At 42.4% G+C, this 21087-nt stretch overlaps 1 long non-coding RNA gene across 2 annotated transcripts in view; it reads right to left on the bottom strand.

The window, feature by feature from the left end:
• LOC104652192 (uncharacterized) overlaps positions 1-21087 on the bottom strand; it is a 389537-nt gene that overhangs the window by 253708 nt on the left and 114742 nt on the right. For both annotated transcript variants that reach the window (XR_012518094.1, XR_012518095.1), the window contains exon 4: positions 1710-1756. This is a non-coding gene — a long non-coding RNA (uncharacterized LOC104652192). The remainder of the gene's footprint in view (positions 1-1709; positions 1757-21087) is intronic.

Here is a 21087-nt window from a genome sequence, read left to right as displayed (position 1 = left end):
TATCTCTTTAACTTTAAACATTGTCTCTACCCCAATCTCTGTATTTGGAATTTGGAACTTTATTCACAAACATGCACTCAAACACACATGCATGTGCACACACAAAGACAGGCATGTTTATATGAAATTATTATGTTTACTCTCTGGTCTATGGATATACATGCACACACATACACACGTATTTTTCCATACTCTTGTCTCCCTGTCCTGCTTTTTGGGAATTTCCTCAGATCTTGCTTCCATTTCACTAATTTGGTCTTCAGCTGTATTTGCTGTTTAACAAATCCAGTGACTTTTAAAATTTCCAATGATTATAATTTTATCTAAAAGTCACATTAGTTGGCTGGGTACAGTGGCTCACGCCTATAATCCCAGCACTTTGGGAGGCTGAGGAGGGCGGATCACGAGGTCAAAAGATTGAGACCATCCTGGCCAACGTGGTGAAACCCCATCTCGACTAAAAACACAAAAATTAGCTGGGTGTGGTGGCACGTGCCTGTAGTCTCAGCTACTCAGGAGGCTGAGGCAGGAGAATCACTTGAACCCAGGAGGCACAGGTTGCAGTGAGCTGAGATCACTCCACTGTACTCCAGCCTGGTGGCGAAGCAAGACTCTGCCTCAAAAAAAAAAAAAAATCAGGTAGGGGAGAAGAGATGGAGACAGCAAACCACCATGGCATGTATGTACCTATGCAACAATCTGGCAGGATGCAGGATGTGCACATGTACCCCAGAGGACAGAGTACAATAAAAAAAAAAAGTCTGTTATTTTAAATATTCTCATTCTTTTCTTATATCTTGATAATGTTAAAAATCCTTATATATTGATTTTTGGTATCTTAAACTCCTAGATATCTAATTATCCCTTTTATTACGTCTCCTGACTTTTATTCAGGGTGGATCCTTTCTTTCTTTATTTTGTAATTTTTATGATGAGATAACATATAGTTTCATGCCATGTTCTCAATTCTAACATTCTGCCTTAAGCCAGGTCAAGATTGTCCTCTCATCCCACTGCAGATGTTCTAACCAAAATTAGCAAGGCCAGTCTCTCTCTCTCTCTCTCTCTCTCTCTCTCTCTCTCTCTCTCGCACGCGCGCACACACACACACACACACACACACACACACAGACCAGCTACAACCTCAGCTTTGTATTTACTGCTTTTATTTTCAGTTCCCTCTTCATTTGGGGCTGCTAGGGGATCTCCTTTTTCTTGAAAACTCAGCTATTCATTCTGAGTGGTTATTATTATATCTTACCCAACATTTTTAGGTATTTTTACATAGAAAGTTTTATGCATTCTTAATCCACCTTGCTGGAACCAGAGGTTAAACCAAACTTCCTGACATGTCACATGTAATATTTTTTAACTACTGTGAAGCCAGAAATGGGTCATTAATGAGAAGATAAATGGTTAGAATACATCAGTGTATAAGTCATGAAATTACAGAAATATCTTAGCCCTTCAAGTTGCATAGACACGGCTTTGAATTTTAGCTCTGCAAAATGTAATACCTATGTGGCCTTAGGTAACTAAGGATCTCTAAAACTCAATATTTTCACCTGCAAAATAGACATTTTCATGTCTCATGGTCACTAGTGATGCCAAACCTAAAGACATGTATTGAGATCTATTTGGAATAAAAATATTTCAAAATTATATGACACACTTACATGCCTTCTTTCAAAGAATAAAAATTACTTTACCTTGTCTTAGACACTTGGAGTCATTGCTTCCAGCCTGAGCGACCATGCTGAGAAAGAAAGAAAGAGGAACCTGTCAGGACCAGTGTGGTCTGCTGGACTTTTACCCACGCACAGGATGCCACCAATACGAAAGGGCTAGATGACAGGTAACATGAGGCTGCCATGCTACATGCTGGGGCAGCCTCACAGGTAGCATCTGCTCTTAAGATGCTCATACCTAGAAAAACGTCAACCATGGAAATGTAAGAACAAGTACAAAGCAGGTTCCACCAAGACCTTTCTATACATCCTCTCAAGAATTTCCACAGCAGCCCTGAGAAAATTATATTATGCCCATTTTACATATTAGGAAACAGAGGTTCACTAGAGGTTATATGAACACAATAATTAAGGAAACCAAAAATGAGACCTTCTTAACCACTCTACCACCCCACCTCCATCAGGCCAATTAGGCCCTCTCTCCTCCACACCCCCAGAATGCTTTGTGTTACCCGATATAGCACATAGCACTTAAACCACAATGAGCTTTTGGTTTAGTGTCTATCCCTACCCTTAGAGATTCTGGAGGACACTAACTGTCTTGTATACATCTTTGAATCCCAAGCCTCTGGACAAGGTGACTCTAACAAAGATTTGCTAAATGAAACTCAGACCTCCTATCTCCAAATCCCGTATTCTCCCCTCTGTCCCACATTACCTCCTGGTCATTATCACAGAAAGTACCAAAGCCCACCTGGAATAGCCCCATACCCATGTGCATCTGAATCCATGACTCTCCCCAAAGGTCAAGAAATAGAAGAAGTTTTTTGCCTGGGTAGCAGGAACTAAATCTTTATCCATGGCTGTGTCTCTCTCCAGGTTGGGCAGAGAGTCTGGCATGGGACTGGGCACCTCTTAGGGGATCAGAAAGCCTGGGTGATTGAAATGGATTGGCCTTTTGATTTGAGGAGTCTCAGACACAGAACAGTGCTGACTCGGGGAATCACGGCTCCTGCAATGACTCATACATCAGGACCTCTTTAATGGGAAATTATGGAAATGTGCTGCCTGGAGCTGTCTTAATTAAGAGCAACCTGATCTTGATTGCAGCATCTGAGTGAACTCCCCTCCTCTCTCCTTTTCTCCTTGACACCAAGAAACAGGATCTGGCTGCCTTTGACAAGGCTTTCCTTCTTCTAATCACGCGCTGACAGGCTGGGGTTGGTGACAGTTGAGCTAGTTGCAGGTGGTAGCCCTTCAGCCGGCATGAGCCTCCCTAATGGGCAACATCAATGAGTGAGTAAGATAAGAGACCTCACAGCCGCTGTCCTGTCCCAGGTCTCAGGAAAGGCTGGGGCTATCTGGAGACAGGCAAAAGATAATCGGGTTGGACATTTTTCCAGCATCCATTCTCTCTGTCCCAAAGCTAGTTTATCCTGGAGACTATATTACAACTAGAAAATAAAGAGATAGACTCCCTCTACCCGCTGCCACCTCAGAGCTCCAGGCCCCAACCTAAGGGCAAGCTGGGCCTGAGCCCCCAAGGGAAGAAAGGGTACAGCCATTTTCTCTCCATGTACGAGGGCATCTTATTAACCCATTTATACCAGAGGTTGCAATTTTTTTGAATTGCAGACGTGTGAAAAATCAGACCTTAGCAATGACCTTGAGTAGTAGGATATAAATAACTCCCACAAGCTTAGCATTCCAATAACAGAACACTAAGCATAAATGAGTTTAATATACTAAGGGTCCAAAAAGATGACTGGCCTCCAGAAATGTTTGGCTTCTCAAGCCAAGATTCTAAACCCCAGCCCAGAGCCAGATACAACCTGAAAACTTCCTGTCAGCCCAGATTCCCTCATTCAGACTGTCCCTGGATTCCCCATCACCAGACTCTATCCATGTGCCACAGCCTCATTCAGCAAACATTTTATCATGTGTGTCAGGTCCTGACACTCTGTGGCTCCACATCCTTTTCCCCTCCCACTCCAAACACACACACACACACACACACACACACACACACACACACACTTGTAATTTAGAAGGTATTTATTGAACTAATAAAAGAGTGTTCAAAGAAGCTTTATCACCATGTGTGACTCATTTTTAGTTAGTGGCTTTAGGTTTCTCTTGTCCCCAGCTTCTTAAGAGAGTAATTAATAAAGCACAAACATTTAAATCATTTGTGAGTTCACTATTTAAATGCTCTAAGAGTGAGCTTCAGGTAATGATACAGCCATTCCTTGAATCATCTGTGGGTAAAATCTCCTTAAACAGGAAGACACTGGGACATAACTCCAACTCGAATGAATAGGGCTGTTAAACCTCCCCCGATAGGACAAGACAGGAGACAGTGTGCATCCACTCTCCTTCACGTATCAGCCGCCCTAACTGGTTCACAAGGGCTATCAGAAACCTTCATTCTAGAAAGTACCCCTTTAACCTGAGGCTTGGCTCTGCATCTTCTACCTAACCCTATCCAGTGGCTTTATGTTACCCAGATGAGTAATTATCAGAGTGTGGTTCCCAAACCAGCAGCACCAGCATCACCGGGAACAGAAAAGAAATGCAAAATCTCACGCCTCACCCAAGAACTACAAACCAGAAACCCTAAGAGTAGGGAGGGCCGGCAATCTGTGTTTTAAGCAGCCCTCCCGGAGACGGTGATGAGAAAAGCTTGAGAATCTCGGCCCTGCATAGAGATGCAGCCTTCACAAGACCTGCAAGGCCCTCCACAAAGATGCTGCTAGCCCACAGGAGCCCTTGTGTAAATTACAAAGGGAGTCTCCTCTAGGAGGACGTGACCACAGCACAGGCTTGTCACATAGAACCAGAGCTGTATTTCAGCCCTACTCACCCCCTCAGCTGGCCACCCTCATAAGGTAAACAGCCCAGACAGTGAGATATAGCAGCCCTGCCTAGGAACAGACTCTCTGACCCAAGGCTCCACCACTGGCCTCCTCATCCCCTATGTTCCAGCCACTCCAGTCATTTTGCAGTTCCCTGCATACATCATGGTACTTCCTGCCTCCAGCATACCTTGGCCCAAGCTAATCTCTTTACCTAGAATTCTCTCTCCCTTCCCCATTTTCTACCTAGAAAACTCCTGCAAACGTTAAGACTTAGCTTGGTTGTCTCCTCTTCCAAGAAATAAGTGCTGACTGCAGGAGAGTCCGATTCCACTCCTCTCAGCTCCCTTACTGTGTTTTGTTAGCCTCTCACATTGTCCCTACCTTGCTGCATTTAATTGTTTGTTTCCTTGTCTCTGTCCTCCTCGAGGGCGGGATCTGTGTCTGATTCACCTCTTCTATCAGCACAGTGCCTAGCATATCCATACAATGACAAAATCTACTGAATGTCAGTTCTGTACTAGGCTCTTTGTACCAGAGATACAATAATATCGTATCAGATGGATCAACCTCATGGAGTTAATTCACAGTTAAGGGCATGGTGGAAAGGGAGGGAAGAAAGAAAGGAAGAAGCAAGACCCTTGCAGAAGTGATGGGACATAATTGTTTTTCTGGTGATTTGCAATGATTTAGAAGCTGCCTCAAAAACACGATAACTTCCTCCAGCTCTGGGAGAATGAATTCATTTACTGTAAGGCCCTCTCTGGATATAGTCACAAAACCAAAAAAGTTGAGACCAGTCCAAAGCAGAAAAAAAAAAAAATTGTAATCAGGAGACCCATCCTCCTGTGGAACCTCGCTCACTCCCAGCTACTGAAGGGCCACCTTGCCATCCAGAGCATTCAGTGCCTTCCCACAGGGGCTACCACCAGAAGAGTGAAAAGGGACAAGACCAGATCTGAAGTCTTGATGCCTCACCTCCCGGCAATTAAGCCTCAAATAGCTTTGTCAAGACTCCAATCAGGTTGGCATGACCCTCCTCAATTGGCAGCTAATCTAATAACAAGACATGAATTGCAAGTTTTTATTCACTGCAGTAATGCAATAATGGGGGTTCTTGTTGAAGCCATTTGACTTCTGAACTAATTTCTGCATCCAGTGAGCAATGGCAATTAATAAAGTAGGCATTCAGTTTATATGCAGGAAAAATGGATTTTCTCAAAAATGAAAGAGCAGATCTGGAGGTGGGAGGAAAAGTGACAGGGAAGAGACAGTTGTAATCAACCTGGAGAGAGATGACGAAGCCTGCACGAGGGGAGAGGCAGCAGATGGAGAGGTCATTCTAGAAGGACATGGATGTTTGGGATATAGAACTAGATGTAGGAGAAAGAGAACAAGAGGGAGCAGGAGGGAGGTGAAGGGGTCTGGTCTGCCTTCTGAAGGTGCTACAGGAATAGCTAGGACAGATTTGTTAATAGAATCGATTTTTGAGCACACTCCCCAGCCTAAGCCCAGTTTACACACAGACAGAGGCCTCTTCACCCATAGACTCACATACAAACACAGAGAAGGCATAAAATTGCACATACAAATTCAACACAGGACAAATGGGGACTCACAGACAGATGTACATAAACATATTCACTCACTTAAAACCAGAGTTTTGAAATAATTGTTCAGAAAATTGAACACAAAAATACTTTAGTGTCAATTATAGGCGTACTTTATTTTATTGGGCTTTGCTTTAGCGTACTTGGCATATATTGTGTTTTTTACAAGTGGAAGGTTTGTGACAAGCCTACTGGTGCCATTTCTCCAACAGCATGTATTCACTTAATGTCTCTGTGTCACACTTTGGTAATTCTTGTAATACTTCAAATGTTTTCATTATGATTATGTCTGTTGTGGTGATCTGTGATCAGTGATCTTTGATGTTATTGTAATTGTTTGGGGGCACTATGAACCACGTCCATAGAAGATGATGAACTTAATTGGTAAATGTTGTGTGGTTTCTGACTGCTCCACTAACCAACTGTTTTCCTGTCTCTCCCCCTCTCCTTGGTACTTCCTATTCTCTAAAACACAACAATATTGATATTAGGCCAGTTAGTAATCCTTCAATGAACTCTACATGTTCAAGTGAAAATAAGAGATGCATGTCTCTCACTTTAAATCAAAAGCTACAAATGATTAAGCTTAGTGAGGAAGGCATGTTGAAATCTGAGATAGGCTGAATGCTGGGCCTCTTCTGCCAAACAGGTAGCCAAGTTGTAAATATAAAGGAAACATTCTTTTTTTTTTATTTATTTTTATTTTTTTTTTTTTTATTGCATTTTAGGTTTTGGGGTACATGTGATGAACATGCAAGATTGTTGCATAGGTACACACATGGCAGTGTGGTTTGCTGCCTTCTGTCCCCTCACCTGTATCTGTCATTTCTCCCCATGCTATCTCTTCCCACCTCCCCACCCCCCACCCCTCCCCCATTTCCCCCCAACGGACCCCAGTGCGTAGTGCTCCCCTCCCTGTGTCCATGTGTTCTCATTGTTCAACACCCGCCTATGAGTGAGAATATACAAAAACGATGAGTTCACGTCCTTTGTAGGGACATGGATGAACCTGGAAACCATCATTCTCAGCAAACTGACACAAGAGCAGAAAGGAAACATTCTTAAAGGAAATTGAAAGTGCTACTCCAGGGAACACATAAATGATGAGAAAGCCTTATTGCTGACATAGAAAAGTTTGAGTAGTCTGGATAGAAAATCAAACTAGCCACAACATACCCTTAAGCCAAAGACAAATCCAGAGCAAAGCCCAGCTCTCTTCAATTCTATGAAGGCTGAGAGAGGTGAGGAAGTTACAGAAGAGAAGTTTGAAGCTAGCAGAGCTAGTTTCACATGGTTCTTGAGGTTTAAGGAAAGAAGCTGTCTCCATAACATGAAAATACAAAGAGAAGCAGCAAGTGCTGATGGCAAAGGTGCAGCAAGTTATCCAGAAGATCTACTAAGATCATTGATAAAGATGGCTACACTAAACAACAGATTTTCAATCTAAATGAAATAGATGGGAAAAGATGCCATCTAGGACTTTTATGGCTAGAGACAGTCAATGCCTTGCTTCAAAGCTTCAAAGGACAGTCCAACTCTCTTGTTAGGGATGAATGCAGCTGTTAACTTTAAGTTGAAGCCAAAGCTCATTTACCATTCTGAAAATGCCAATGCCTTTAGGAATTTTGCTAAATCCTCAAAGACGTAGAAAGTAAAATTGTAGGTATTAGAGTCTGGGAAGAACAGGGAGGAAGGGAGGATACAGAAAGGTTGGTTAGTGGATACAAAATAACAGCTACATAGGAGGAGTTCTAGTGTCTATAGCACTGTAGCATAAATGTGGTTAACAATAATTTAGTGTATATGTTCAAAACCTTAAAGAGAGGATTTTGAATGTTCACAACATAAAGAAATGATAGATGTTTGAAGTGGTAGATATGCTAATTACCCTGATTTGGTCATTACACTTTGTACGCATGTATCACAATATCACTCTGTATCCTGTAAATATGTACAAGTATCATGTGTCATTAAAAAGAGAAAGAAAAAACAAACCATTTACAGAAAAAAAAAAGAGTTATGCTAAATTTACTCTGCCTGTGATCTACAAATGGAAAAACAAAGCCTGATGACAGCACATCTATTTATGGCACGATTTACTAAATATTTTAAGCCCACTGTTGAGACCTACTACACAGAAGAAAAGATCCCTTCGAAAATATTCCTGCTCATTGACAATACACCTGGCTACCCAAGAGCTCTAAGGGAGATGTACAAAAAGATTAATGTTGTTTTCATGCCTGCTGACACAACATTCATTCTGCAGCTCATGGATCAAGGGGTAATTTTTTTTTTTTTTTAAGATGGAGATTTGATCTTGTAGCCCAGGCTACAGCGCAATGATGTAATCTCAGCTCACTGCAACCTTCACCTTCCAGGTTCAAGCAATTCTCCTGCCTCAGCCTCCCTAGCAGCTGAGACTACAGACATCCACCACCATCCCCAGCTAATTTTTTGTATTTTTAGTAGAGATGGGGTTTCTCCATGTTGGCCAGGCTGGTCTCAAACTCCTGACCTCAGGTGATCCACTTGCCCCAGCTCCCAAATTGCTGGGATTACAGGCCTGACCCACTACACCTGACCTCAAGGAGTAGTCTTGACTTTCAAGCCTTATTTAGGAAACACATTTCATAAGACTATAGCTGCTATAGATAGTGCTTTCTCTGATGGGGCTGGGAAAAGTCAATTGAAAACCTTCTGGAAAGGATTCACCATTCTAGATGCCACTAAGAACATTTATGATTCATGGGAGGAAATCAAAATATCAACATTAGTAGGAGTTTGGAAGGAGCTGATTTCAACCTTCATAGATGACTCTGTGGCATTCAAGACTTCAGTGGAGGAAGAAACTACACACGCAGTGGAAAGAGCAAAAGAACTATAATTGATAGTGGAATCTGTAGATGTGACCGAATTGCTGCAATCTCATAATAAAACTTTAATGGATGACTAATTGCTCCCTCTGGATGAGCAAAGAGGTCTTCTGAGATGGAAGCTACTCTGGTGAATATTGTTGAAATGTCAAGAAAGGATTTAGAATATTATATAAACTTTGTTGATAAAGCAGCAGCAAGGTTCGAGAGGATTGACTCAGATTTTGAAAGATGTTCTACTGTGGACAAAATGCTGTCAAACAACATCAGAGGCTACAGAGAAATCTTTCACTGTTGTCTTAGTTCAAGAAATTGCCACAGTTACCCTAGACTTCAGCAATCACAAACCTGATTAGTCAGCAGGTATCAGCATCAAGTCAAGACACCCCTACCATAAGCAAAAAGATTGAAACTCACTGGGAGGCTCAGGTAATAGCTTGTTTTAGCAAAAAAAGTTTTTTGTTTGTTTTTATTTTGGGAGAGGATTTTCATAGTTTTAGGGGGAGGAGGTTTTATATTGTTGTTTGAGATAGCCTTTCTCTGTCACCCAGGCTGGACTGTAGTGGCAAGATCATGGCTTGCTACAGCCTGGAATTTCTGGGTTCAAGGAATCTTCCTGCCTCAGCCTCCTAAGCAACTGGAACTACCACCACACTTGGATAAAAACTTTTTTTTTTTTTTTTTTTTTTTTTTGAGATGGAGTTTCACTCTTGTTACCCAGGCTGGAGTGCAATGGCGCAATCTTGGCTCACTGCAACCTCCACCTCCTGGATTCAGGCAATTCTCCTGCCTCAGCCTCCTGAGTAGCAGGGATTACAGGCACGTGCCACCATGCTCAGCTAATTTTTTGTATTTTTAGTAGACACGGGGTTTCACCATGTTGACCAGGATGATCTCGATCTCTTGACCTTGTGATCCACCCACCTCGGCCTCCCAAAGTGCTGTGATTACAGACTTGAGCCACCGCACCCGGCCCAAAAACATATTTTTAAGTTAAGGTACGTACACTGCTTTTTAGACATAATGCTGTTGCATACTTAATAGACTACAGTATAGTATAAACATCATTTTAATATGCACTAGGAAACCAAAAAAAATTGTGTGACTCACTTTATCAAAATATCCACTTTACTGCAGTGGTCTGCAACTGAATCTGCAATAGCCCTGGAGAGTGCCAGTGTCTGTATTTTTTTCATAAATAATGAATTGTTTTATTGACATGTTCTATGATTATAAACACTCTTCATCTATAAAACATCTTGTATTTGCATGGCACAGTTTACTTTTCAAAGAAAATTCATAAATATCATCCCCTTAAAACCTCATGAGGTTGGTAGTTTTTTGTTTTGTTTTGTTTTGTTGTTTTTGTAATTTTCAAATGCATTTTGTGCTGTGTACTGACCGTTAGTGCTCAGAATGATGCCAGCTCTTTTTAGCTCTTCTGGTGTCACCAGGAGCTGGAAACCATAACACTATCCATTTCCAGGTGGAAACTCCCAGCAGCAAAAATGTATAGCTCAGGAATTTAGGAAAGATGTAAGCTATAGATACAGAATTGGGAGTATTAGCAAAAAGTGGCTATTGAAGTCACTGAGAAATTCAATCAGAGAGAATAAATAGAAGAAAAGAAGAGGTCTGTAAGCAGAATCTGGAGAATACTGACATGTAAGTGAGGGGTAGGCAAATGTGAGGCTGAAAAGAGGTAGAAGAAAGGCAAAGACAAGGAAGTATCCCAAAGCCAAGGGAGGGGCAAGGTGAGGCATGAGGAAAGAGAACTAGAAGATGGGGCATGTTGGACTCTGGGCAGCAGAGCATCAGTCAAGTGCTGTTCCTAGAAACTGTCAACTGAGACTCCATGTGCTAGGCAGCTCAACCCTGTGCACCAGGCAGCTCAACACCATGCACCAGGCAGCTCTACCCCATGCACTGGGCAGCTCAACCGCATGCACTGGGAAGCTCTACCCTATGCACCAGGCGGCTCAACCCCATGCACTAGGCAGCTCTACCCCATGCACTGTGTAGCTCAACCCCATGCACCGGGAAGCTCTACTCCATGCACCGGGCAGCAGCTCCACTCCACCACTGGTGCTGCTGCCACAAGGCCATCTACTCATGGTGCTGTCTTCCTGACTCCTCACTCCCACATCCCACTAGCCCTCTGCCTCTCTCACTCTGCAGTGGGCCCTTCCAGAGTGAGAGAGGCAGCAGTTTCCTCACTGAAGTCACCAGGTTTCTTTCAGAAGTGTTTAGAAGTTGAGAAGTGACAAAACTTAAACTCAAAAGACCTTTAACAAAAAATGAGACTACATTGCTGGAATGGTTCAAAGAACTGAAGGGGAACATGAAGAAGCAGAGCAGCTTCAGGAAGCCCGGGACAGGCTGATTCCCAGGAAGCAACCCCACAGATGAACATTCCCGTGGAGGAAGTCAGCTCATTAGGGAGAGCCTGCAGAAAGGAAAGAAGCAGGGTTAGGCAAAGGAAGAACTTGAGGTGTGAAAAACTGCATCACTTGGCAGAGGCCCCACCTCCCCCGGGGGAGTTCTGAAGCTGGGGTGACGGTGCCAAGTTTTCATCTCCCCATGTTGGTTGGTTGCCCTGAGTTGAGGCAGGGATGCCATGTCTGTACACCACATCGTAAAGGAGGGTGTGACCTTAGACAAGGCAGGTCTCCTCAGCTGAGTTACCATAGGAGATGAGCAGCCCAGGGCTTCCTGCCAGCAGCTCCCAGCAGCTTGAAGTAAACAGTCCTTCATCCTGTTACAGACTGAAAGTTCATATCCTCTGTCACCCCACCCCAAGCCATATGTTGAAGACCTAACCCCCACCGTGACTAGATTTGGAGATGGGCTCTGTGAGGTGATAAAGGCTAAATAAGTCATGAGATTGGCACCCTAATCCAAGAAAGCTGGTGTCCTTATATGGGGAAGAAAAGACAGAGCCATCTCTCTCCACCATGTGAAGACACAGAGAGAAGGCAGTTGTCTGCAAGCCAGGAAGCAAGACCTCACCAGAAACCAACCATGCTGGTACCCTGATGTTAGGCTTTCCAGTCTCCAGAACTGTGAGAAAATAAATTTCTTTGTTTAAGCCACCCTGTCTATGATATTTTGTTATTATGGCATTTCTAGCTGATGAATACAATTTCAAAGGACAGTGCAGCATATTCCAGGGGCCAGCACAGGAGCTGAATCAGGGACCAATCCAATTACTCAGGTCTCTCTCTCTCTCTCTCTCTCTCTCTCTCTCTCTCTCTCTCTCTCTCTCTCGATTTCTCACTCCACCTCTGCTCTTTTCCCTAAATTGTTAAGAGGTAACATGACCATCTACAGCCCCTCCTCTGAAGCCATGATCCAAGCAAGAGAAGCACTCTTCCTCAGACTTCAATCTGAAAGATCCCAGGAAGGACTCTGATTTGCCCAGTTTATACCATGTGCCCCCTCCTGTGCCAAGCCAGAGGTCAGCAGCATGGAGCACTATGATTGACTTTGCCTTTAACCAAATAGGCTAGATTTGCTATCAAAAGGCAAAGGAGCAAGAGAGATATGCTGAGCAGAAACAGGAAACAGACATGACACCCATTATTTTACCAATCATTTGCCCAGTCAAGTGTCAGTAACTTGGCTGGGACCAGTGACTCTCACTTCTAATCCCAGCACTTTGGGAGGCCAAGGTGGGCAGATCGCTTGACCCCAGGAGTTCAAGACCACCCTGAGTAACATAGTGAAATCCAGTCTCTATTAAAAAATACAAAAATTAGCTGGGCCTAGTGGTATGCACCTGTAGCCCCAGTTACTTGGGAGGCTGAGGTGAGAGGATCACATGAACCTGGGAGTTGGAGGCTGCAGGGAGCCATGATCACACCACTGCACTTCAGCCTAGGTGAAAGAGTAAGACCCTATCTCAAAAAAAAAAAAAAAAAAATTAGGGCTGGGCACAGTGGCTCAAGCCTGTAATCCCAGCAAATTGGGAGGCCAAGTTGGGTGGATCACCTGAGGTCAGGAGTTCGAGACCAGCCTGGCCAACATGGCAAAACCCCATCTCTACTGAAAAAAATACAAAAATTAGCCGGGCATGGTGGCAAGTGCCTGTAATCCCAGCTACTCCAAAGGCAGAGGCTGGACAATTGCTTGAACCTGGGAGGCAGAGGTTGCAGTGAGCTGAGATTGCACCATTGCACTCCAGCCTGGGCTCAAAAATAAAAAAATTAGCAGCTCACCAACCATGTAATATCAAGCAAGTCAGGCCCTCACCTTTTGTACCTTTCTCCTCCTCTGTCAAGTGGTGATGACCATGGTCATAGTGAGAATAAATGAGATAATGCATATAATAAGTACGCATAGCACAGGGTTGGCACATCATAAATGTCCAATAGAAGATAACATCTATTACTTTTATTATCTGGATACTGCTATAAGAAAATATAATTTTGCATCTCAAAAGTCTGAGCCAATTTTCAAAGAATGGATGATAAGAAAAATCCAATTATATTTGCCCCAGGTCCAAAAACTCATAAAGTTACCTGGAATATGTATTTTTAAAATAAGGACATTAAAGCTCAGAGAAGTAAATAACTATCTTGAGATGTCACTAAAAGAAGAGAAAGGGCTGGAATCAACAACCCTGACCTCTAATAGCATCCCCAGATACCCCTAAACCAGCTGCCACTCCACCCTGCCATTGTCTCCATGGACACCTGCAACCAGACCCTAACCCATCCTAGCCCAGAGATGCAGCCTCATCTTTTTGTTCCCAGACACCCAAGCTATATGATTAAGCCCAGGGCTGCTCAGTAAGCATTGCTGTGATGGAATTGAAACCCTGTGGGATATCTAGAAAGCAAGTGGGATATCTGGAAGTAATAAACTTCTGACTGCTTGTTCATTTGGAACCCAGTGAGGGTAGCACAGATTCTTCTCACCTCTCTTCCTTAAGAATCAATAAAAATGTAGTGATGCATTTAGCAGAGGGAAATAAATGAAATAACCTTTTATGGGACTGATACTTTGGTTACATTCCTAAAAGTCATTTGGGGTTAATTTGATATATCACTTGGTACTTGAAGTACAAATTTTAAAAACCGAGTCTTTGTGTCCTGAGAAGAAAAAAAGTTTTTGATGATTGGCCATGGGGTGTGGGAGCAGCAAGTAGAAAGTAGCATTTTAAATTGAGCCTTGAAGGATAAGTCGGGTTGGACATTCCAGGCAGGAAAAAACAGTGTGAGCAAAGATACAGAAGTAAGAAATGAGGAATGTGTTTGGAACTGGCAGGAGCAAATGGGAGTTCAGGGGTGTTTGGTGAACATCAGATGGCCTGAGTTGGGGTGAGGCTGGTTGCAATGGCCCCTGCACTGTCCCCAGGCTAAGCAGAGGTATGAAGTTCCAGAGGAGGGTGTTCAGACAAAGGCATTCAGACTTCGAAGCAACAGAATTTGGAGACAAATTTGTTTTTTCTGCTCCTAACTTATGAGGGCAGTAGGAAGACAGGCCTGAGTTCAAATCCCACTTTTGCCATTTCTGTGATATGAGGTTTTATGCAAGTTATTTAACTGCTGGTGAACCATTGTTTTTTCAGGTGCTAGGGACAATAAGAATTCTCCCCTTAGAGTATGTAAACCCAATGTCTGCAGGTGCCAGGGAAGTGAAGTAAATAACATCAACTGACTATAAAGTAACAAGTACTAGAGACTGCATTCAATTCTAATCCTAAGAGTAGTCAGACTCAAACATTTAAAAACATAGTGCAGACTAAACAAAATGCACTGTGGCAGCCTATAGCCAGCATGTGAATTCTTGACTATCTCATAAGGTTGTTGCAATAATTAAGTGAGATAGTAAATATAAAGTGTTTTGCACAGTAGAGGAATCAGACAAAAAAAGAGTTCATATGCTATTATTCATGTATATGAAGTTCAAGAATAGGCAAACTAATCTATGGGGAGAGAAGTGAGAAAAGTGTTTACCTGGGAGGAGGAAGGGAGATTGGCAGTAAATGAGTATACAGGAACCACGAGATGTACTGCAAACGTCCTATGTCCGGTTCTAGTTTTGGTTACATGTTTGTAAACATATATAAAAATTCATTGAGATATACACTTAAGTCTTGTGAGTTTTATTGCAACAAGTTGCCCTTTAATCAAAAGGGAAATTTTAAAACAAGTCTTTCACAGGGTAATAAGAGCTTAATGAATACTTGTAGTTATTATTATCATTACTACTTTTACTACCACTTTCATTATTAGTTAGCCACAAAGTCAGTAAAACAACCAAATGAGCAACAAACAGTCATCAAAAGACCGGCCAGATCCTGGGTGCTGAGTGTTTATGTCAGATGACATTTCCCAATAATGACTACATATAGATACTTAGCCCTCCATAAGCATAGATTCCACACATCTTTTCTTGTCATTATTTCCTAAACAATATGGAATAACAACTATTTACATAGCATTTATATTAGATATTACAGGTAATCAGAGATTATTTAAAGTACACGGGAGGATGTGTGTGTGTTATATGGAAATTCTACAACATTTTATATCAGGGACTTGAGCATCTTCGGATGATGGTGTCTAAGGAAGGTCCTGGATCCAATTCCCCATGGATACCAAGGAATGAGGCTCTGTGTGTGTGTGTGTGCATGTTATGACATGTTTCATTTCTCCCATGTTTCATGGTGGCAAGTGCCTAAAGATGGATCCCTCCCACCAAGAGATGGATCCCAGGTTTCTTAGCCTGGGAACTGGATATATGAGTCAAGAAGCCTTTTCAATGGCCCTAGACATCATATAACTGCAGCTTCATGAGAGACCCTGAGCCAGAACCACTCAGCCAAGCTGCTCCTGCATTCCTGACCCACAGAAATCATAAAAGATTTCTATGCTCCCTCCCCTTGGATCTGGGATGGGCTTGTGACTATTCTCACCAATAGAGTGTGGCAGGTGTGATGCTATGTGACTTCTGAGACAGGTCATAAAAAGCATATGACTTCCATCTGTCTCTCTCTTGAAACACATGCCTTGGGAGCCCTTCTTCCCATGCTGGAGAAAGTATGTGGAGAGACTAAGTGAAGATGCCTGAGAAGCCCTGGCTATGCCAGCCCTTAGCTCTCCAAGACTTCTTAGCCTGGGAACTGGACATATCAGTCAATAAGCCTTTTCAATGGCCCTAGACACCATCTGACTGTAGCTTCATGAGAGACCCTTAGCCAGAACCACTCAGCCAAGCTATTCCTGCATTCCTGACCCACTGAAATCATGAAAGATAATCAACAATTATTATTGCCTTAAGCCAGTAAGTTTTGAGGTGATTTGTTAGCAGCAACAGATAACTGACATAGATGTTGGTACCTGGAAGGTGGGTAAAGCTGCAACAACAAAAACTAAAAATGGAGCAGCATCTTTGAGGGCGGGACTTGAAAGGACATTGGAGAGACCATGCCATCCGATGGCTTCAAGGAGGTGGACTGGAGCCATAAAATTGAAAGACACAATCCCAAATGCCACAATTCTGAACATTGAAATCCTGAAAGATTAAAATCCCAAAAATAGAATTCCAGAAAAAATAATTTTAATGATTATTTAAAAGACATTTATTTGCATTTTAAAAGGAGTTTTATTTGGGAAACATAAAAAATGACAGAACACTTCATAGGTCATTTTATTTGATAAAATAGGCAATAATAACCTACATATTTTTGTAAGCATAAGTGCTCATGTATTCTAGGGACAGTCACAGGAGTACAACAGTTATAAGCAGGTTAATCCTATTCATAAATAAATAGATCAAAAAGTGAAATGTACAAACACCTGTCACTATAGTTGTAGTTGCATGCACCCAGCTTTATAACTGCATCGTCTGAAATGCCGTGATGGACAACTTATGTCTTTTGATGAGATCCTTCAAAAACTACCATGGGTCACCACTGCATATGCAGTTGCCCAAAGAACCAAGATTCTAAGAGATTTTATTTTTTATTTTTAACAATGCAGACGTACAAAAAGGACATATCATTATTTATTGAGGAAGCTTCCATGTTTTTACATTGAGAATCAGGACAATCAATTGTGTTACTATCTGTCTGAGGCCAAAAGCCCCAGGACCTGGGTAAAACCTGGTGTAAGTCCTGCAATCCAAAGGCTGGTGAGCCTGAAGTTCTGATGTCCAAGGCAGCAGAAGAAAAACCTGTCACAGCTCTCAGAGAGAGACCAATTCACCTTCTGTATTTGTTCTTTCTGGGCCCTCTGATGATTAAATTGTGCTCACCAATATTGAGGGCAATATTCCCCACCTGGTCCACTCAGACTTACACACTAACTTCCTCTGGAAACACCCTCACAGGCACACCCAAAATTATGCTTCATCAAGTTTGTAGGCATTCCTTATTCCAGTCAGTTGACACCTCAAATCAAGTCCACAAGTCCATCCCTTGACAACTTGGCACCCACACATTCCTCAATAGTTCTGCTTAACATGATGCAGCTATCGTGTGTACAACCAAAAACACGGTAATTCCTTCCTCAGAATTTCGCTTTCAGGATTTCAACATTCCAGATTTTAATCTTTCATGATTATGATTTATAGAATTCCAGACTTTGGGGATTTTGATCTTTATGGTATTTTATCTTTTAGTATTTCGACATTCAGATATATGACACTTGGAATTGTGTCTTTTGGGATTATAGCCAGTACTGCAAGAAGGTGATCCATGAGTACTTAATGGAAAGTAAGAAGGACGATATTAGAAAATGAAGGAAAAAGAATCCTTATAATAAAGTCTATCAGTCTGCTTGAACTGTCATAACAAAATATCATCAACTGGGTAAATTAAACAACAAAATTTATTTTTCACAGTTCTGGAGGCTGAGAAGTCCAAGATCAAGATGCTGACAGATTTCATTCCTGGTGAGGGCTCTCTTTCTGGGTTGCAGATGATGGCTGTCTTACTATAGTGTCTTCACCTGGAAGAGCAAGAGCTCTTATATCTCTTTCTTTCTTTCTCTCTCTCTCTCTCTCTCTCTCTCTCTCTCTCTCTGTTTTTTTGTTTTTGTTTTTGTTTGTTTGTTTTTTTTTTTTTTCAGACAAAATCTTGCTTTGTTGCCCAGGCCAGAGTACAGTAGCACAATCTTGGCTCACTGCAACCACTGCCTCCCAAGCTCAAGTCATTCTCCCACCTCAGCTCCCAAGTAGCTGGGACTACAGGCACATACCACCATACCCAGCTAATCTTTTGTATTTGTAGAGACAGGGGTTTACCATGTTGTCCAAGCTGGTCTTGAACTCCTGAGCTCAAGTAATCTGCCCACCTCAGCCTCCTAAAGTGCTGGGATTATAGGTGTGAACCATGGCACCCAGCCTCTTCCTCTTCTTTAAAGGCCCTGGCCTGATAGAATTAGCACCCCACCCTTATGACCTCATTTAACCTTTATCACCTCTTCGCTGACCCTGTCTCTAAATACAGTCGCATTGGGGGTTAGAGCTTTACCACATGAATATGTGAGAAGAGATAAACATTCAATCCACAGTACACAGTGAGAGGAAATTCAGCAATACTCTCTTCTACTGTAAAATGGAAACTAGAAAATGTACCTAGTGAACTGGATGATCTAGCAAAGGAGATTTCCAGGTAGAGTGTTGAAGGTACCACATGGCTTCTGGTTGCTTATAATAAAATGTGAAAAGTGAGAAGATGTGTTAAAGAAAGAAGCATTGCACATAAAGGGGCCAGGACTTGCTGGGTTTGAAAATGAAAATGTCTTACTGCTAAATTCTCCAGACAGGAAATGATACTGAAATTTTAAAATGTCCTCCAGGCAAAGATCAAATTCAGTGTCCTCACAAGAAAAATGATCTAAAGACGAAACTGACAGAGTGAATGCAAAGCCCTTTATTAAGGCCTCAAAAATGTGTAAGGTGGTGCTTCAAAGAGGGGAAAAAAGAGGTCCCTCACCCATAAACAATAGGGCTTCTGGTAATCTTAATTGCAGTGTCCCATAGCAGCCTTACAGGAAACTCAAGATGCAAAGTAGCTTATCTCATTGATACTTGTAGTTGTGACTTTTAACTAATGGAGTGAATGCCAATAGAATTCATAGAGTCTTATGTATAGATTATAAGGTTATTACATTGTGTGAAATATTGCCTGCATAGATGAAAAGGGACACTGACCATATACAATGAAAATGAATCTTTGCAGGAGGCGGAGGTTATAGCAAGCCGAGATTGCATCATTGCACTCCTGCCTGGGCAACAAGAGCAAAACTCGATCTCAAAAAAAAAAAAAAGAATAAAGAAAATGAGCCTTTGAACCTTTAAACCACTATAAGAAAGCAGGCAGAGAAAACTATTTAGTTGCAAACACTGGCTGTTTTTTTATGGAAAAAGAAAAGATGACTCAGCTTCTGCTTCTGAGCCCAGAAATTGGAGCCAAGAGCCACAGAGAACCATTCTCAGATAGCAGAACTGAGTTCTAACCAAGAAACTGCCTGCCTTCCAAGCAGAATTTCAGAATTGCCAAGGCCCCCTGTGTACCTCCCATTTATCTTTTTTCTTCCTTTTTATAGGATGATCTATAATGCTTATCCTATGCCTGCCCTATTATTGTATATTAGTTAGAGGGAAGAAAATATGTTTCTTTTTTCATGGGTCTATAGATCAAGAGGAACTGTGAGGAGGTGCTATATTTGAGATATACCCAAGGAGCCTCATCTGAACCTGGACCCAATTAGATGACAAGATCCAGGAGTTCAAACTGATGCTATAATATGAGATTTTTGTGGGCCTTGGGAAGGGACAAGTGTATGTTCAATGGGAAAGCTACAAATCATAAGGAGTCAAAGGTAGACAGAGGTAGCCAGCCTCCTATGATCCTTGCCCCCTGGTATCCTTGCCCTAATGTAATCCCCTGCCACACTAAATCATAGCTAGCCCTGAGTAACCAATACAATACAGAAGAAATGAGGCTGGGTCATAAAAGGCCTTGCAGCTTCTGCCTTGGACAGTCAGACCTCTTGCTCCAAAGGAAGCCAACTGAGGCCCCTTCCACTGGCCAGCTCTAACTTGTCTGCCAGTGAGTGATCCACCTTGAGAGTAGATCCTCCATCCCCAGTCAAGCCTTCAGATGACTACAGCCCTGGCTGACATTGGAGGCAAGCTATAAGTGATCCTGATCCCAGCTATACTGCTCCAGAATTTCCAAACTATGGAATGCTTCAAACTATGAGAGGGAAGAAATGATTATGTTATTAAAGCCATTAAGTTTTGAGATGATTTATTACACAGCAGTAAATAACTAAAACAGCTCTATAGGACATGTAAAGACCTTGCAATAGAGTGAGAAGAAAATGTATAGACATTGGAGAACACACAGTTTAGGGCAGCATGAGATTCACCCAACCAGCCTGTTAAAGGACAGTTTCTCTCCCTGCTGAAGTGTTGGCAGAAGTGACGTGCTTGGGGGTGGTGAGATTTTGGGAGAAAGTGTCAAGAGGTGAGTTGGCACCTTAGAGAGAAGGTTCTCCTTTCAGCATTAAATTCCATCAGGTCCTGGCTTTGTTGTTGCAAAACAGATCTTTCCATTTACAGAGCTCATTTGCACTAGCTCTGTCACTGTGGGAAAGAGGCAGGTCAGGGATTATCTTGCCTACAAAATAGAGGATAAAACTGAGGGTCCCACTGGGTAATTGGCTTGTCTGAGCCCTGAGCACTTTCTGCTTCCATAACAGCTCTCAGCAGCACAGAGTTGCCTTTGGCTGCCAAAAGAATCTGAATTCAAAATGCCAAGTCTGGCTGGGTGCAGTGGCACAAGCCTGTAATCCCAGCACTTTGGGAAGCCAAGGTGGGCAGATTATGAGGTCAGGAGTTCAAGACCAGCCTGGCCAACATGGTGAAATCCTGTCTCTACTAAAGATACAAAAAATAATAATAACTCAGCATGGTGACATGCACCTTAACCGCAGCTACTCAAGAGGCTGAAGCAGGAGAATTGCTTGAAACTGGGAGGTGGAAGCTTCAGTGAGCTGACATTGCACTCCAGCCTGGGAAGCAGGGTGAGACTCAATCTCAA

The sequence above is a fragment of the Saimiri boliviensis genome, chromosome 6 (genome assembly GCF_048565385.1).
Source record: "Saimiri boliviensis isolate mSaiBol1 chromosome 6, mSaiBol1.pri, whole genome shotgun sequence".
In the NCBI taxonomy this organism is placed as follows: domain Eukaryota; kingdom Metazoa; phylum Chordata; class Mammalia; order Primates; family Cebidae; genus Saimiri; species Saimiri boliviensis.
This window is presented reverse-complemented; position numbering and strand designations above follow the sequence as displayed.